The sequence below is a fragment of the Scyliorhinus canicula genome, chromosome 8 (assembly GCF_902713615.1).
Source record: "Scyliorhinus canicula chromosome 8, sScyCan1.1, whole genome shotgun sequence".
Classification (NCBI taxonomy): domain Eukaryota; kingdom Metazoa; phylum Chordata; class Chondrichthyes; order Carcharhiniformes; family Scyliorhinidae; genus Scyliorhinus; species Scyliorhinus canicula.
This window is the reverse complement of record NC_052153.1, coordinates 110751742-110767241: the sequence shown is the minus strand read 5'-3', so window position 1 is coordinate 110767241 and position 15500 is coordinate 110751742. Positions and strand designations below refer to the sequence as shown.

Genomic DNA, 15500 nt, shown 5'->3' with positions numbered 1-15500 from the left:
ACAAAGGGGAGCTCTGCTCACCGGAGCTGCCCGTTATAGCGAGAGATCGGGAGGCCATTTTAAAATGACGTTCCAATCTCCGAGGCCCACAAATAAAATACTCAACCTCCCCCCAGCTCGAATGCAGCCCCCCCCCCCCCCGCCCTCCCCCCTCCCCTCCCCCCCTCCCCCCAAACACCCACAGTAGGCAACCCCAGCCCAATTGCGCGTGCTCAAAACCGTGCCAGGCTGGCGTTGCCAGGGTATCCAGGTGGCACCAGCAGTGCCAGGGCACCACCCTGTCCAAAGTGTATGCAGCTGGGGGCCTCCGATTCCCTTGGCGACCCCCACGAGTGTTGTTCTGTTTGGTCCCTGTTTGTAGGGACCACTGCTGAATGGCGCTTGACCGAAGTCTCCGAGGCAATGGGATTGAATCATAAAACCTTAGGTACCTTGGAAATCTGCACATTAGAGTAAGGCTTACTGCCGCGCTCTAATGTGCAGATTTGCTAAAAAGTGATCATGTCCATTGTGGGCGGGATTCCCCTTGCAACGTCTCGCGAGGTTGTGTTGAATTTCGCAAGGCATTGTGTGCCGGGTGGTTCCTGGGAGCGGGGTCTCCCAGCTTTCACCAGCCATGCTGTGCCGCAGCGAGATGCTTTTCCGGCGGAGCATGGCCGGAAGACCGTACTCACAGTTTGTTTTGGACTGAAATTCTGGAGTGGCGACATTACTAATTAACTTAATAGATTGAGAAGTCTGTGTTTTGATGTTGGGCACAGTGTCTGACTCGACTTAATGCATACCATGAATAATAATACCAGAAGCTAAATACAAAAAAGGGAACCGTTTTCTAATCTTCAATCCAGAGGAAAAATGTCTTTGCTGCCCTACTCTGGAAGTCATTTTTCCTCTGGATTGGTACTTTGCAACTATTTTCATTGAATTCTTCCTTTTATTTTACAGATACCATGCCAGGCACTTGTTGTTCTGGGTTTAGTTATAGCATGAAATATTATTTATCATAATTTCATACTTATTAGACACAGAAAAGTACATGTGGCCAGTTCAATGTTTTGGTTGCATTAAAGCATTATGTGGTCCATGAAGACATTACAGTTTGGCAGTAATAAACCCATTCCACAAGGTCAATTAGATCATTGTGAACTTTGAAATAAAATGAGTCCCAGTGTTTTTACCCTGTTTTATTGACTAGCTGATGATTATTGAATTTAATTATCTTTGAGTTGTCGTCAGCCTTGAGGTTTATCTTATTCTGATGATCTTGGTTGGCAAAGATTGATTGGTTAATCATTGTATTTTGGGGGTTATAGAAAAGTACACAATGGTTAGTTGGTGTTGCAGCCAATGGATCGGTGTTAATCTGTTACAGTTAATATATGTTATTGATGGACACTTTTTCACTGCACAATATTGGATTAAAATGGCCTAAACTCTAATTTGTTCTTCAAGATGCTGATCGAGAAAACTAACTTGTACATGTTCCATGTAGTCTTCTTTCACACTATTCCCGTGAATTTGGTTTGCTTATTCTATATGAAGATTAAAATTCCCCATGATTACTATATTACCCAAAGTAACCTTGAGGAGGTAGTGCTGTGGATCCAGTGGATTGTATATACCACAGTGCACCAGGAATCCAGTGTATATTGAAATCAAAACGACAGGAGAAGTATCAAGTGGAGTCCTCTATCCTCAATGCTGTCCATTTAAAGTATTGTTGCAGCTGCACTCATTTCAGCAAGTGGTGAATGTTCAACCACACTTTAAACTTGGATGGGAGTTTATGGCTGTTAAGTTGAACCCCTTTGCAATATTATATAATTATTATATTGCTCATGGCCCATAATGCCTCCATCTCCCCAGTTTTGGGCTATTAGGGCTTAGTCTGTCTCAGTTGGCATAGCAGTAGTGTCATACTGCACAATGAAAGATGTCCTTGATGTAAAGCTGAGAGATTGACATTGTAAGGATTGTGAGATGGTCACTTCTACCTCCTCTATTGTGCATAGTGCTATCTGCAACAGGGAGATTGTGAGGGTGAAATCCAATAGCTTACCTCCTGTTGGTCCGCTCACCAGTTTGACAGATATCCTTCACGATGCTACTAGCTCAGTTAAATTCAGAGTAAATTTTCTGCCTTTGCTTCCCTCAAGAGTTTCTTCAAAGTCATGTTAAATATGAAGGTGTACTGAGTCATCGGTTGACAGACGTTGGGTAATTAGCAGAAAAGGGTTTTCTTCAGCCGTGTTTGATTGAGGCCTTGAGATTTCATGGATACAAAGTCAATCTGGAAACTGACCAGGGCTACTTACAACTCCTGTGGGTTTATATGTTGGTGGAGCAAGACACAAACCGAGGGATGGTGATGGAGGAGTATGATATTTTGACCGATGGACATGATGAATCTGAGAGTACAACAGTACCAGATTGCTGTTTCACTGTTCTGTAGAACTATTCTGCTAACTTGGATACTAGCCCTCAAATGTTAGTGTGAGGAGACTGCTGTACTTTGACTTAATGCCAATTTTTCATCATGATATTCTGCTTGGGTATTGCTGAAATGTCCATCTATGTTTTCCTTTTTTTGAAATTTTCTAATGATTGACATGCAAGCACACACATAGCATTTGATTGGATAGGGTCAAAACATGTAGGGCTAGTAGTTTCCATGAGAGTGCAGCAAATTATAGAACATAGAACAGTACAGCACAGAACAGGCCCTTCGGCCCTCAATGTTGTGCCGAGCCATGATCACCCTACTCAAACCCATGTATCCACCCTATACCCGTAACCCAACAACCCCCCACCCCTTAACCTTACTTTTTAGGACACTACGGGCAATTTAGCATGGCCAATCCACCTAACCCGCACATCTTTGGACTGTGGGAGGAAACCGGAGCACCCGGAGGAAACCCACGCACACACGGGGAGGACGTGCAGACTCCGCACAGACAGTGACCCAGCCGGGAATCGAACCTGGGACCCTGGAGCTGTGAAGTATTTATGCTAACCACCATGCTACCGTGCTGCCCCATAAAATTCTGTTTATTTTTTCTCGTACAAGACTGTGTTTTGAGTTTAATTAAATTAAATTTCACAAGTTTACTTGGCAGATTTGAATCAACATCCTAGAAGCAATCCTATAGGAATCTTGGATTATAGTTGCTGCGCACAAACAACCGATGTTCATGTGTGTTTTTTTCTTAAAGATGCTTTATATTTCGCCTGTATCTTCATGTGCCATGCACTATTCCGCAAATCAGAGGGTGATACCCAATATATTCATAATTTGGCAAAAAGTTCTCATGAAAAAGTTTCCATGAGTGCAAAGCAAACTCTGATCATGATTCTTCTTGAACCTTTGAACAGTGTAAACTGGGGCATCTTTTGTTGGTATCAAGCAAATGTTGCACTCACTCTACTATTTTCTGGACACCGAATGCTAATAGAAGAAACTATTGGGGACTAATGGCTTGCATTAGGTGCCAGAAGGATATTCTCTTTGGAGGCATCATAGGTCAACCAGTGCATAAATTAAAATGTTGGCCTGGATTTCGCGAGTAACAGTGCTTGCCTCAAAGAAAGGCTTGTTGAAAGATCGTACCATCTGTGTGGTCCAAACTCTACATTCTCTCAGCATGCTGCGGATTATAGTGTTCATTAGTGAGGATTCCCAAACTGGAGCTGCAGTGATATCATCAAGCTGTCCAAGTAGCCAATCACATTAGAGAACTTTGACAGACTGTCAATTGAGAAATGTAAGATCACTTTAAAAAACAAATTACCTTGAACAAAATAAAAATTGGGACATACAGAGCAGATGTAGATAGAAGCTATCTAGTTATCATGAAACTTTTTCTGCAGACATTTAAGCTTTATTTCGAGGCCAGATCTATTCAGCAAAGTTATTACTCTTAATCACTATTTAAACCCAGTTACACCTGATTAAACAAAGTGTAAATTTTTTAATGTGTATCTCAGTGATTTGATTGTGGAATAATGACAGTGATGCTATATCAAGTAATTTCACTGATCTGGAGTGGGGGAGTGGGGGGGGGGGGGGGGGGGGAGCTGCGCCAGGAGATGCAGTGCCATGAAGGCATCCATAATCTAGCTTGTGGTGGAGCAGTCAATGACACCGTCACTTCAAGATTGCCATGCTCTCTGGTGCTTACTTTAAATCCTGAAGTTGAGGGTTGGCAGTTTGATATTAAATTTTCCCACAATTCCAGGTCATTGCATCTGTTACACAACAATTATCACACTTAGTTACAGATTCAAAATATCAAAAATAGATCGAAACATAAGGCACATAATTGACAACAAGACTTCAACTGGTAAATGTGGGTATACTGCGTTGGAATTAGCTATTCAGTTAATCATCTTAAAGCAAAGCCCATGTTAGTACCTAAATGTTAGAACCATGCTTCAGATTCATGTTTGCTCATAAATATGAGTGGAGGAAATTATACTATAACAAGGAGCAGATAGATCAGGATCAGTTACTTATCATGGTTTGAATTAGAAGAAGGCCTGATACATTGTGATAGAGATATGAACAAATATGAATTATAAAATCTCATGCTTCATAATCTCTCTGCAGTTGATCCTTTCCCCAGCACAAAGTAAACAGATTTGCTTATGTCTGAAGTGTTTTTATACGACAGAGTACAATAGATCACAGCACATTTGACAAGTTGTTCTATACTTCTGTACCGCTATTCACTTGAATGTAATAAGGCGCAAATTTTATTAGATTAATCCATTTTTGTTTTTCTAACATCAATGATTCACCAGTAAATAGTGGTTTCTAACATTAATTCTTAATGTGTGACAGTGCTCAGTTATATCTGAACCAATCCAGCCATTACCTGTGCTTATGGTAGATGAAACCTTTACCTTATTACCACTTGCTCCCTCTCCAGCTGAGAATTAGTGGTACTCTGTTAAACACACATAGAAGAAACACTTGGGGTAAGGCACCGAATGTATAATGAATGGATACCTTCGACGTCCATTAACAAGAGAGGCTTGATAGCTCCACTGCTGACTGAGCTGGCAGAGTTTTGAAGGACACAACTGTGTTATGAAACCATGCTTTGTAAAAAGAAAGAAATGACTTCATGAATTTACTGACTGGAAACCACTAATTAAACATTTAAAAGGATTAAAGCCACCGTCCAATGACTTGAAACCTCAGTTAAGTGTGTGAACGTTTGCATCACTGTACCTTCTAAATTCCAAGTCAAATGAAATGGAAACAATGGGCTAGATTTTCCGCTTTGGAAACTTTAGTCCCCACGCCAGGGTGAGAATGGTGGTCTTTTACAGGAAAACTGATGTAAAGCGGCCACCGATTTCCCCATTTTGCTGGGGGCTAGCAGGGAGGCAGCATCAAGCTCGCAGCTCCTGTTCCGAGGCCAGGCATGCACACATGGCTGTGTTCCATGGTGGACTCAACCCACGGACCTGGACCGCTAAAGTAGTGGCCCCCTTCAGCCGCTCGCGCGCCCTGGACAGCCCGTCCACAGTGTCCCCAGCCACGAATTAAGCCCCCCACCCCCCTGCGGATCGACCCTAAGTAGGTTGCACCCCACCCACCCCCTATCCAACTTGCAAGTTTTGAACATGCCTGCTGATTTTAACTATCCATGTGCTGTAAGCAGAGACCCTTGTAGAGCTCTGCTGTCATTAGGAGAGCAGATAAATCATCTAGCTACATTTGTAAACCGCCAAACCCAGGAGGACCACCAAGTTGTGCCTGAAGTCAGCCCAAGTCATCAGTTTGAACGAGCCATACTTTAACCTAATTGGACTTTAAATTGCTGAATTCATCTTCCCACTCAATGTTGTGCATCAGTTGGGAGTGTTTATTTTACTTAGACTGGGTTAACTACAATTTTCTTTTTAAAAACTCAAAAGACCTCTGTGTGTCTTTTACAGTCACAGCATGTAAACAATTAAACACACATTGAATTGGCAAGCATATATATTATTATTATTTCCTTTTTAATAACCATTGTGATCAAACTAGAGAGGGGGGATAAAGGGAGCCCTTGTACCCCTCTTCACCTGATTGTAACAGCTGTCAGACTGGGCCTGTAGCAAGTGCTGAGAGATCAGGGAAAAGAGAAAAATCTAGTTGAACTCCTTTACTGATCAAACTTGACAAAATTAGCAGAAGTGGCCGATGTACAGTCCTCATGGAGGCAAAGTCCTGTATTCAAACTGGACACACGTTCTATTAGGTTTGGCTCTACCATCATTCTGCATGAGATGTATTCAGAACAGATAAAAATAGTGTAAAGTTGGGCATCTGTAAGGTGCTGTGTGCCCAGCTATGTGCTCAACTGTACCATCAAGCCAGGTTTAGAGTGTGAGCATGCTGGAAGCATTATCAGGCGTACTTGGAAATGAGGTGCCAGCTGAGTGAAATAGCAACAAAGGACCATGTGCATGCTCAACAATGGGAGCGTCATGGCATGGATGAAATTAGCTATTCTATAACTGGTTGGTCAGACCAATGGCCAGGTATGTTGTGTCCACAATAAATACGGAAATATCCAATCTGGCCACTTATTGTCATATAAGCCTACTCTCAGTTATCAGGGCTATAAAGCAGCACTTCAAGTGCTCAGTTTGCATATCGCCCGGACCACCCAACTCCAGATCTTATTACAGTCTTAACAAAATAACCAAATTCCAGAGGTAGAAGGACAGTCATTCTGTCCTTAACATCAAGGCAGCATTTGACTGAGTGTGGCATCAAGGAACTATTTATGTGCCAATTGTTGGCAACTTGTGTACTTTATTCAATAGTAGATATATGCTCACTAGGATCTAGGTCAAACTTATCCAAATCATTTTATGCTGAATCTGTGCAGGGATCATCTCAACATATTAGACTTAATGTGACTATAATGATCATGAGTCATGGAATGCTACAGCACAAAACTTGTTAATTTGGTTACAGGTCTGCGCTGGAGTCATTTTCCCTCACAAGCCGCACGGTCCAGTTTCATTTGAAAAATGAAAATGAAAAATGAAATGAATTCCTATATCCGTTATACCCTCTTTTGAAGGTCCTATGTAATTCCCTTTTTAAATATACTGACCGTGAATGGTAATTTGTGGTAGAGAATTCCACATTTTAATGACAGTCAAGTTATTCATAAAATCTCCTTTACATTTTTTCAATTATCATTGCTATCTTGCAAATCAATGGATACAGCTCTCGCTATTAATCCTATTGAACTCTATTAATCCTATTGAACTCTTGAAGAGCTATTTCAGATTATCCCCCAATATTATCCACTCTCTTGACAAAGTCCATAACTACTTGACTCTACGCTCCTAACTGAAACAATTCCTCCCTCTTCACATCCAGTCCATTTACACGGTACATTTTTATGGGACACCCAAAACTGTACACGATATTCCAACTGCAGTTGAACTCTCGTTTTTCCCAAGTTCAACAATTCCATTTTTTTGTATTCTAGTTTATTGATGCAAAATCAAAGATTGTGTTAGCCTTCTTTATGTTCTTACATTGGTGCGCTGATGGCCCATGTCTTCACAAGTAAGAGTTTAAAATCTTAAAATTTAAGATTACCTTATTTCCTTTAACCTTGCTGCTGAAATGTCTTGCTTCAGATTTGTCATTTACATTGAACTCACCTATCTGCTGGCCTAAACTGTCTTTCTGCAGCCTTTCACACTTGTAACAATTTACATTGTTGTGGTTTTTCTTTTTTCCACGAAATAATCGGAAGAGTCTCGGGTACAGCACAATTGTTTATAGATCAACGCGTTGGAAGAGCCCAGCTTCAGAGAAAGACCTCCGTAGCTGACTCTGCCAACGTAAAGAATCAGGTAATATTTATACAGAGTGTGGTTACATAGGCAAGAATATTGTTTATATTGGATCATGCCTGTTTTCAATTTTACATTAAACAAGTTAAGTATGTGCGCCTAGGCAAAGTGAATGTTTTCTACCATTATCTAACCTTTATTTTTCTATGGATCCCTCCCTATTAGGTGCCGGATCTGATGGATGTGTTGTGTCCTTGGGTCAAGTTATAGAAACATGTTTGTTAACCTTTATGCTGACTGCTGTAGGTTGTGTTTTAGGAACAACTGTTAAGCTCATTGGATTCTGGGTTAACTGGAAAATATTGCTTGACCCTTATGTTGACTGCTGCAGATGATGCCACGTCAGCTTTTAGCTGACATCTTTATGGAAATTGATTTAGTATACTATATTGCACTATATAGATTTAAAATCCCTTTAGAATAAGTGCTAATTGCCCTAATAGGTTGATATTAAAAAAATCCTAATCATTTGTTTTCCCAGAATAGCATCTTAATTTATTGTCATCAACAAACTTCAATACATAGCTGAATTCCAAGTGCAGAACCGTCACGTAAATAATTTAAATTTGAGTGACTCCTCCAACAAAAAACGTTAGTGGAATATTGTTTACCTTGTATTGGCTGGTGCGATAGGAAAGGAATGCCAGACCAGGCTTCCTTCTCAAATCTTGATTCTGTATTTTCTCTCTTTGAGAATGACATGATTAATTCTTCAAAAATGAACAGAATTTTTGCTGTGCTACGTGAATGGTTGAATATATTGCTCAGTATAAAATGTCTTTTGACTTGGTTCAGAAACCGGGAAAGGGAAAACTTTGAAAATATCCTCTAAGCACCACATCAGAAACTAATAAATTGTGGTTATGATATCAGTAGCCACCCGTAACGTTTTTGTTTTGTTTGTTTTCGAAATCCAAAAACTTGGGTAATTACTAAAAAAATGAAACCACAAGGTTCACTGTTTTAAACACAATAATTTTACTAAAATCAAAGAACATGAATATAAATGGTTATATGTTTATATTATCTTGTTTATATTATTGACATTAAAAGTCCTTCAGTTATCAAGGGTTAAACCCTTTTAGTCAGCCCACAAAATATCAACTAACTTCTGTCTTAAAACGCTGCAGCCTAACTGCTTGAATAGAGAGTCACCCACAGGAATCTACTCTTTCCTCCCTCTTCTCCCCTCCCCTGTAATTAACTTCCTGTTTATCTATCTTTTACTATTGTTTATCTGCCAGTAAGTTTGTTCACACTATGAAATTTGTTTTTTACAAGAAATCAACTTTAGAGAAATCTAGTTCTTAAGGGACGTGATAATCCCAACACACAATTTTCCCTAGGTTTTCCCCCAAAGCATGGGCCATGACAATTAAGTGGTGGAGGAAAAAAACTAGGCTAAATTTTTAAAATCTTTGTGATGAAGATCAGCGAGTATTCTCAACTAGTAATGAAAAAAGTAAAATAGGAAATCTGAAATTGCAATCTGAATAGTTGCAATTGAATAACCAGTGTAAGTGTTTTAAGAATTTGCCGAGATCAACACTTTAAGGCCATCTGGACTGATGACATTGACATCTTGTAAATGCACATCCTCCTTATGCACTGAAAATGTTTGGTTTGATATTCACTTTTAGTAAGCTCTATCTCACTGCATCATGATATGCCACATTATAACTGTAGCCCTTGTTTGAAGCTCTCTCTGTCTTGGGAACCCACGTCCAACACCACTCCTGGCATGGTGCGAGCTTATAAAAGTACAGCGTCATGGTTCTAGCTTTTAACTTGCTGTGACCTAAAAGGTTTACCAGCCATTTTAATTTCAGGTATTTTATTTTTGTTGTGAGTGCTCCAAAGGCTGTTTTACTGGGATGATCCTAGATTGCCAGGATCACTAAAGAAAAACTCACCTACTGCTAGTGTAGTCTCTTTCATGGTTAGGCATCAGAAAGTAGGTTGGTAGTTCTCGAGGTGTGACTTTAACAATTTAAAATCGATTAGCGGAGAAGCTGACTTTTAAAGATGGATTTTATTGAATAAGAAACTAATTCTATGAAATGGATTGCACTTCCAAAGTGTACAATGAAACCTCAGGCTGAGGTAGTGAAGTAAATAGAAGGTATGGAATAGAAATAAAATTGAAATCAAATTGGGAAAGGTAGAATCCTCTTACCCTTTCTAGAGAGCCACTACAAAGAAGGTTTCTGCACATTTCTGAAAACATTTCTTAGCCAGACAAAATGGCATTATGTTCAGGACAGAACTATAAGAGGGCGATTCGAAGATAATAGGGCTTGCATGGGTTACATCAATGGCACTTTCAAAGGCCAGGTAATTCAGTGTCTTGGCCAACATTTTCCTTCAATGGCCACCACCGTTATTGCTGTGCATAGAATTACTGCTAAACAACTATAGCAACTATACAAACTATACATGAGGTGCTTTGGGTAAGATTTGGTGAAGTGCGATATAAATGTTGCCTTTTCTTTCCAATTGACTGTTAGTTTTCAATGTAAGCAGAAAAGGTTGGCCTGGGCAGGTGGGTCTCTTGTAAGTGACAGCATTCTAAGGGTTAAAAATGATTTCACCCTTTGTAGGATGGCCATGTCACTCTCTCCAAAAGTGATTGAAAATGAAATGAAATGAAAATCACTTATTGTCACAAATAGGCTTCAATGAAGTTACGGTGAAAAGCCCCTAGTCGCCACATCCCGGCGCCTTTTCGGGTAGTCTGGTATGGGAATTGAACCGTGCTGCTGGCCTGCCTTGGCCAGCTATTTAGCCCAGTGTGCTAAACCAGCCCCTGGATTGATTGCCTGGAAACTGAAGTATTTTGATATCAAATGTCTTGAGCTACTTTTTGAGCTACTGCTTTACGAGAAGCGAGCACAAATTTACTTGCAAAAGTTAACAAAACTCTTACTTGATAAACAGTACATTTTTCAGTAGTTCATTAAACATTAGAAGTACCACAATAATTGATTGTGGCAAGTAATTTTTACTACCTAACAAAAAAATCTAATCTATGTCCCTGATTTTAATTGGCATAGTTTTGCATATTTTTTTTCTTTTGGGACCATGTTATTTTCCCTTTTAAAAAAAATCATCTTGTGTTCTATAGCAATTTGAGGGTAAATTAACACTCTTTACTTGATATTTTGTCATGAGGCTGAACCAAAACCAAGAACACTTGGCACAAATCTATGGTCACAAGCCCACAACATGCAGCTTTGAAAGCTTGCATGGCAGGTCCCTGGCGCTATGAAGCAACCATGCTAACCACTGTGCTACCGTGCCATGGAATGGCAAGCTTCCAGTAGCTCTAGCCTGGTTTGAATGATTCCTTGTAACTCTCACCTCGTCTGAGACCAGTTATACCACTTTAGAACTGAGAAATAGATTTAATATTTTAAAACTGATGAGAACATAGACTTCATTTTCAATTATTTTCCCCAACCACTGCAACTTTACAAGGGACAAAGTGCTAACGTACTAATCTGGAAATTCAGTAATCAAAAGCAAAATATTTCTTGCTCAACTTGTAGCAGTGATATTTTAATGGTTAAATTTGTTGTAAATAAATTTCCCTAGCATGGAACTCAGTAACAGCTCTTTGCTAGAGTTGAAAACTATTCCACGTTCTCCATAAAATTAAATCAGTATAAATTATTAATCAAATAATGTTGAGTACTTTTAAGAAAATACAATCTTGGAGATCAGATAACAACAGTACAAAGTTTGTTGTTCAGTAGTTTTTAAACTTCTCTGTTGATCACAGTATATTATAAACAGTAGAATCTCTGTAGAACAACTATAAGAATTTTCTGGACTTGTATGTATTATTGTTCCAAATTGACTTTGATTTACGGTATTGTAGTTTCACAGCAACTCCAACAAGGGGTGCTATAAGCTACAAATAGCTACAGTACACCATCTCAATAATTTTACTCATGTTGATAAGTACGTGTTTAAAAAGTATTTTTGAGATTTAAAAAAAATAAGTTTGAACCATTATCTGATAAGTGAGCATGTGCAGGACTACATGGAAGACGAGTGGGGAGTGGCACAAGGTGAATTGCTCCTTTGGCGAGCAACATAGCTAAAAAGGCCAAATGGGCTTCTTCTGTGCTGTTACATTCTGTGACTCTAAAATTTGTAACTGTACCAGGAGAAGTGGGATGTGAATTAACATTCTTCACGATGTGCTTTGTGACAGTTTGGTTAATTTTTTTGTGATGGAATGGAAACCAGGTACCTTCTCATTCAAAAGAGGGGACAAAATCCATGAATTCCCATTGCCCATTTCGAAGTGGTCTGGAGAGGTCTGAATCACACATGCATCAAAACTTGGGATCTGAACAGCATGGGATTGTGTGACATGATCCGTAGTATTAGGAAGTTATATTTGGCAGCAGGTCACACAGGTTACAGGCTGTGACATGAAGCAGTGCATGTTGCCCCTAACAAGCTATGAATGCCACCCGCACTGATAGGAATTCACCAGATAAAGAACAAGTCATTAGAGACGGAAGAAAATTAAATTACAAAATCCTACAAGTCCATTATTCAAAGTTCAATAAATTAAAAAATAGTTTTAAATATTTTTCATTTTAGAAAGGCATAAACTTTTAGGAATGATTGATGCTATGGGGAAAGTGTTCAGTGAAAATTCACAAAAAGCAATAAATGAGGAATTGAATCAAAGCTGCCCACTTTCCTTTCAGGTTAGATCCTGCCCAATGACCCAGAATTCCTCTGAGGGCCTGCTATAACAATTACATTCTATAATTATTATAATCTTTATTATCACAAGTAGGCTTACATTAACACTGCAATGAGGTTACTATGAAAAGCCCCTGGTGCCACATTACAGTGCCTGTTCGGGTACACGGAGAATTCCGAATGACCAAATTGCCAAATAGCTTTGGAAGTCCTGAGGATGTGTGAAGTGCTATATATTTATTTCTCTCTTTCTTACTCTCATACTCTCTCCTTTTCCTGTTTCTTTCTCTCTTCACTCTAACACTCACTAGGTTGATCATTTAGGGCTGAAAGGGGGTTGCAAGTCTGTGGAATTCTCTATCCTAGAATACGGCAATATATTTAAGACTGAGACAGATAGATCTTTGGTGTTTTGGAGAATAGAGGGATATGGAGAGCAGGCAAGAAACTGGAGTTGAAGTTGAATCTCAGCCATGATTGTATTGAATGGTGGTACAGGCTCGCCAGGTTTGATGGTTTAATCCTGCTCTGGTTTCCTATGTTATGTTCTTTATCATTTTCTTCTCTTTATGGTCAAAATCAAATTTCAAAGCCAATTTAGCCTGGATTTTTGGTGAAATTCTTTTATTTTTTGCAGAAAAAATGGACTGTTCACTAGAAAAAAAGTTGTACTTTTAAGTCTACTGTATAATTGGAGGTACTTAAGTACTTGATGAATTTATGACTTGGTGTAGCTACATAAATCAGTTATATTGCTATTTTAAACTATGAAGCTGAGTGTTGCAATGTTGTGTTCATAGATTTTTCATGAAACCATATTCCCAATTGATACTCCATTCATGTTCTCAGTAGTAGTAACAGGGTTGTTGCAGTGATAAAGCATTCATTTTTTTTCTTGAGCTCACAATATTGGCTGTTTTTGTCAGACAAATATTGTTTATTTTCTAGAAACATTGATTTATAAATGCTGCTGAAGTCCCAGGTTTTGAGTATGTCTTGTGTAATTCTGTGTCTATTTCTTCTAGGAGTGAAGTCAATAACTGATTATTATAAATAACTTTTGTTTTGAAAATAGTGCAGAGTATAAAATGAAGTGTTCTTAAACAGAGTTTCCAGTTGGTCTGTCTAATTTTGATATAGGTTCATTATGGATGTTGATAATTGCCATTGTTGTGCCTGTTAGCACTAGAAGGTTCGCTAATTTTATTGTATTTTAGTTTTACTAAATTTCAATTGATAGTGCAGTAAAAACTATGAATTTGTAGCAATAATTTCAGAAAGGCGAAAGGTGAAAATCTATGTGAATGTGCCTTTTGTCTTCTTGCACCACTTGCTGGGGCATGTGTGCAGTAATTGAAATATGATTTCAAGGCAAATGAATTTTAAAGGTAATCTGCTAGATGCTACTTGAATTGGAGTAGAGAGAACGGTTAGCCTGCCCACATATGTTGCTGATTAGAAGCCTTCCAAATGTGTTTTTAATAATTTGATATAAGCAGAAGTTGGATTTGAGAGTTTTCTGTACAAGCATTTGTCTAGCTGAATTGAAAATGAGTTGTTTGCCCCAAGTCTTATTACTGAATTGCTTTCCTGTGGGATACTGCCATCATTCCACTTCATCTCTTTGATACTGTCTATACCAGGAAATGTGACAACTTTTTGCATTCAAAGGCACTCCATCAGTAATCATTTGCTATCAAAGGCATGATTTGGAATGAGACTTTAATTAGTTATCGGTGCTCATTGCCATCTTTTGACATCAATTGCAATCAGATATGATCATTAGGCCTTCCCAGACACACCCATGCCCTCAACCCCTCTCTACTCAGCCCCCACTCTCAGTAACTTCATTGCAGTGTTAATGTAAGCCTATTTGTGACACCGATAAAGATTATTATTATTATATTGCCTTCCTTCCTCAGTCTCCACTTGCTCAGGACTTTTTCCTTGGCTTCCTTCATGAGCCTCCACTCAGTCCCCATTTACTCACATCCACCCTTTCCTCTCACCGTCCTCCCTCTCCAGGCCCCGAATTGCAGCTCCCCAACCTCAGTCTTTGCCCCAGACCAGTTAGCGGCAGTGGCTGATAAGCAGCAGCACCATGAAGAAGCAGCATGGGAAGGTACTCTGCACATAAGCTACTGAGGCTGGGGCCTTTGCATCTTCCAATCACAAAGTGATTAAAGACAGATGACTTTGATTCATATATTGCTAGCATCTGTGCACATGTTTCTGAGATGTGGCCGTATGCTTTTCTTTTGAGGTTTGATAGCGAAGAAGTGCATTGAGGCTGAAATGGTTACATTATTGGTTTCTGTTGTGCCTATGTTCTGGAGAAGTTGAATTTCCTTCTGTTCAACTATGCATCTCAGATTGCTGCTGACACTTCTTGGTGAATTTGACAGAGGTTACTGTGTCATAAAATAAAGCATTTACAAGTTTCTTGACACTGTGTGGTGGGTAGCATACTGGCTCACAACCACTACAGTCTGTGGCTGGATTTAGAAGTGTAAACGTTAGTCCATTTTTTCTGGCATAAAACACCACCATTCCCATGCCAGCGTGGGGACATAGCCCCAGAATCGGAGAATCCAGCCAATAGCTTTTGCAATGTTGCAAGTGCAAAGTAAAATAAAACAAATGAGGAGGGGGGGTTAAAAGAGCAAAATCAAGGTTTTGCGGGGTTGGGGCTGGCGAACACAGTACGGCGATCAGCTGGTGAGCCTTCATTTGCTATGAGGAGCCCGTGGGGCCTCGTTAAGTGGACCAATTAATGTTGAATAGCGTTGCCGAGCGCCGGGAAGCTAGCAGCAGTTGCCGCACGCTATCACACTTAGATGTCTTTCCAGAGAATCATGTCCATTGTTGATGTCAATGATGTCTGCAATGTAGCCAACTTT

The 15500-nt window shown here is 39.6% G+C and overlaps 1 protein-coding gene across 8 annotated transcripts in view; it reads left to right on the top strand.

The window, feature by feature from the left end:
- The window catches only part of LOC119970441 (AP-3 complex subunit sigma-1), a 98019-nt gene that overhangs the window by 34522 nt on the left and 47997 nt on the right, over positions 1 to 15500 (top strand). The window lies entirely within an intron of this gene.